The sequence below is a fragment of the Eurytemora carolleeae genome, unplaced genomic scaffold (assembly GCF_000591075.1).
Source record: "Eurytemora carolleeae unplaced genomic scaffold, Eaff_2.0 scaffold117, whole genome shotgun sequence".
Classification (NCBI taxonomy): Eukaryota; Metazoa; Arthropoda; class Copepoda; order Calanoida; family Temoridae; genus Eurytemora; species Eurytemora carolleeae.
Genome location: NW_019396401.1, coordinates 151,107 through 155,930, shown reverse-complemented (window position 1 = coordinate 155,930; position 4,824 = coordinate 151,107).

Genomic DNA, 4,824 nt, shown 5'->3' with positions numbered 1-4,824 from the left:
TTGATCTTCATATATGTTTGTTTATATATCCAGTGTTCATGTTAATCCTCTCTAAATTATTTAATCCAGTGTTCATGTTACTCCTATCTCAATATATGTAATCAATGGTGTTCATGTTAATCCTATCTCAATATACTTAATCCAGTGTTCATGTTAATCCTATCTCAATATATTTAATCCAGTGTTCATGTTGATCCTATCTCAATATATTTAATCCAGTGTTCATGTTACTCCTATCTCAATATATTTAATCCAGTGTTCATGTTAATCCTATCTCAATATATTTAATCCAGTGTTCTTGTTAATCCTATCTCAATTAATATATTTAATGCATAATGTACAAAGTATCAATATTGAAAAGAGGAGAATGACGTCTTTCGTCTCAGAGTATACAGTAGAACTGTAGCAAATATTGTGTAAACATGATATTCTGTAAACCTGCAGTACGTTGTACATTATTAACAATTTATGTTGTAGACCTATACATCGTGACATTATTTATTGAAACTGAGTTTCCATTGAATTTGTAGCATGATTAGATTAAATCGTGTGATATACTTAAATTACGCTATAAATATGTGTGGAGATAGCCTAACTGCGTTATATATATTCTTGCTAATCCTAAAAATACGTACATTAAAATTTAACTTTCAGGTTAATATGTAATATGGTTGTCTTAATCATGTGATATAGAAGGAATTGTAATTAGGTCAATTCACATTAACTTGTGATTTAAGATATCTAAAAAAGGTAAGTTCAGTACTGTTTATTGCAAGAAAATAAACCTAAAAACCTTGTTTTTATAAACAGATAGGATGGTTCCTATTATTTGGGATCGATATATAGCTTGCTTGGTAGTAGCTAGGCTTGTGTCCCTGAGTGGCATTTAGAGCATTGGATCGTCCCCATCCTTTTGGATCGATATAGATAGCTTATTGTTAGCTAGGCTTGTGTCCCTGTGTGGCATTTAGAGCACTGGATTAGTAGCTGGATTTGATAGCTACTCTTGTGTCACTGTGTGGCATTTAGAGCCTGGAATTCAGTCCTGGTTGAGTTTGATAGTGGACTGATTGTACCTGGATAGATACGTTTCGAGAACTTGTTTTGAAGTAGGTGTTTACTACAGAAGTAGTAATAGTAAGAGTAGTAGTAGTAGTAGTACAGTAGTAGTAGTAGTATTGTAGTAGTAGTAGTAGTAGTAATAGTAGTAGTAGTAGTAGTAGTAGTAGTAGTAGTAGTAGAAGTAGTAGTAGTAGTAGTATAATTTATACTCTAAGAACACTTCAAGAACCGATGTTCTATTCTTTACCGTCATATTTATACTCTAAGAACATTTCAATAGCGCATGTCATCTCTTCTCTACAATCATAATCATAATCTAAGAACACTTCTAGAACCCGTGTTATGTCTTTTCTATTATCAAATTCATACTCCAAGGACCCCGCCAATCTGAAAATGGACCCGATATTGATAAAAACATAAATATTGAATAAACGTTTCTTTCTCTACTTTTCCTTCTTATTTTACACCAATTCCAGGAAGATAAATGTTCAATTATTTCTGAAAATACAGAAGAAAGTTTTCACAGGGAAATGAATGAAGCAGTAAAAAGAAAGTTCGCAATTTCTCAATTTTATTAATGGCCGCTCTACTCACAATGAATATAAATGTTTAAAATTTTCCATAAAGCAGCAGTCGAGACGAAAATGTTTTATTATCTAAACTAAACAAATACAGCAAAAAAGGGGGTAGCCACGAACATGATCCGGTTTTAGCAAAAAATAAATATTTGAATTTAACATTTCATTAGAAGTGATTTTCGACGTAATTAAAAGTAAGCCTCCATTTCAAGAGGTACATGCTGGATTCACAACGGTATCCTGTAAACCTTTGCAAAATGATGAGACTATTCTTTTTTTCTAACTACTAGGCTTTTAGGGCGCTTCGCGACCATCTTCTATTTAAATTGTAAACATGTTCTTTTTGTTTACATTTTAGAACAAAGAAGAAAATAATTTTGCAGATTTAAAAAAAAAAATTCGCAGATTTTCAAGAATTCAATTTTTTTTTTTAATTTAAAACCTTCAAAACACATTTTTTTTTAATTTTTATCATTCATAAANGTAGAGAGATAAAGTTTATTTAAATAGGGAATGTATAAACATTTTCCAGATATAAACATGGAAGTAAGAGTAGATCTGGGTGAATAAAAAACTTTTAAAACTTAAAAAATACTTTAAACCTTTTATCTTAACCATTTTATCTAGAACTGTTTTATGGAGTCAACCCTAACTTTAATCTTTATTGTTATCATTATTTCTAAACTTGCAAATCATCATTTTTTATTTTTTTGTCATTTATTGTATCTTTTAATTTTGTATATTTCCTATTTTGTTTGTTTGTCCAACCTGGGGTAGGTTTAGTTTGTTTAAAATGATGATTTATATTTGCATCAGTTGGTGTTAGCTTCTCAACATATACTTAACATATAAGTTGTTTATTTATATTTATATTAATTTGTTTAGAGTATATATCCAGGTTTCATTTACAGCCTACTCAATATCTATCATCCACGATCTTCATTTTCCTTATTTTCTCCTGTAAAGGGACTGTCAACGTAAATGGGTATGCTCAAGTCACAACGCTACCCTTTAAAGGGAGTGACCGGCAATGCTGGGTTATAGTTGAACAGTATTATTGAGACATTTTTTAGGATTCGTTTGTGACTTATCAGACGTTTTTACGGCGAATATTTGTTTAGCAGGAGCGCAAATGCAATCCTCAAAATCCTCATAGAATGTTCATTTTGAAGGGATGATTTTGAGAATAGGTTTTATTCAAATTATTCCATGACGACCACGAAAAAAAGAAACAAACAAATTTACAGTAAACTAATTAGTTGTTCAGGAACAGGTTGAGAAAATAAAATTAACTCTTATCATCGAAAATAAGTAATCTTAGTCAGTTAAAGTTTCTTTAATGTCTCAGTGTTTAAAACCATTTTTTACATTTTTTGTCGTCGTTATTTAATAATTTAAAATAATAGATTCTTAAACATAATCATCCAAATGTATTACTTTGAACTTCGACTTTGCGCTCAAACACAGTAATTATACATCATAAAAACGTTTTATATTATATGTCTCAATTATGCATCCTAAAAAATGTCTCCATAATACTACATTCTCAGTTCAACTGCCATACATTGCCGGTCGCTCCCTTTAAACCTAGTATTAGCAAAAATCAGACTTGTATCGTGTTAACATCTACAAATTAACAATTGGGTTTCTCTTTAAAAGTGACTTGAGGATTTATGCAGAAAAGACAAACAAGGAAGTTGTCAGCATTCAACACTTCTTGAGTTAGAAAAACGACGATATCTACATGATTGTTGATCAAATAAAGGTTTAAAAGGTTTCGTTGTGAATCAAGTCTAAAACTTTTTAAATTGTGGATTTATAAAAATCCTTATCTTAGAAACAATTAAAAGATATCGTCGTTTTGAATGAAAAGAGATAAATTCTGCCAACTTTGTAACTTGTCTTTACCGTTTAAAACCGCAAATGCCCCGAGATTAGCTCTTTAATGACATGTGTTGTTATAAAAATACTTTGATATATCTAAAAAAATCTAATCTAAGTTTAATCTCGGTGCTGATCAAAACCTGAAAAAACTCAATTATCTGGTAAGTTGAGGAAAAGTAGTAAATTCTTCAGATAGAAATGGTTGACAGAAAAGTGATTTTACTCATACTGGTTTCTGCTTTCTATCAAACCTTTTATAGATTCCACAATATCAATAGAAAATGAAATTTTTTGATTTACTGCAAAATATTGAGTTTAGCATAATATATATTTTATGTGTAAAATAAAATTAATTAAAATTACGTAATTTCACAAATAATTTCTGTACATTAGAAAATATTTCTTTTCTATCAAACCTTTTATAGATTCCACAATATCAATAGAAAATGAAATTTTTTGATTTACTGCAAAATATTGAGTTTAGCATAATATATATTTTACGCTTGAAAGAAAAAAAATTAAAAATGCACCAAAAAGGTATTCATAGCAGAGGAGACATGTAGGACTGGACACGTTCATTCAGTTAAAATAGCTAACCGTTAACAACTTTTCAGGTAGCTGTTCGTTCTTAGCTAGCTACTTAACGAATTTTCCGTTCAAATTTCGTAAAGTTAACGTTTGTTAACGATGTCTATTTTATTAGCAGATTCAACGGAAGATATCTCAGAAATGGTTAACGGCGTTCACAAGTCGTTAACGATCCTTTATGTAAAATTGGCAGAGACAACTAATAGACGACATACATACACAAACATCGAAACAAATAAAAAAAATGATTAAGACACAAATATTATTGTTTTTAATGTAATTCTGCAATTCCGCAAGTTAAAGGATTTTTGTCGTTTGTTAACGGAATCTATATTCATTAGTTAATTTTAAAAAATGCAGTTTTTTTTTAATTGCATGATACGCTAATTCTTTGCAACCTAACATGCACTTTAAACCATTGACATTCAAAACTAATAGATCTAACTAAATTAATTTTTAGAATTTTTACAAAAAAATGACAGTTTTAAGGAGGTTTAAGAGGATATTTGGATATTTGCCATTTGGACATGTTTTTAGTAAATTTAAATGGAAACCCGGCCATTATCATCTATATTTTTAATTCGTTCAATTCCAAAATGAATTTTGATTTTTCAATTTTTCTTCAAAATATCGTTTCTAATTTGCTATAGTAGACTTTATTGCGGTGAAGACTAGACCTTTTTGATGAAATAGTTATTCTTATTAAAAAAAC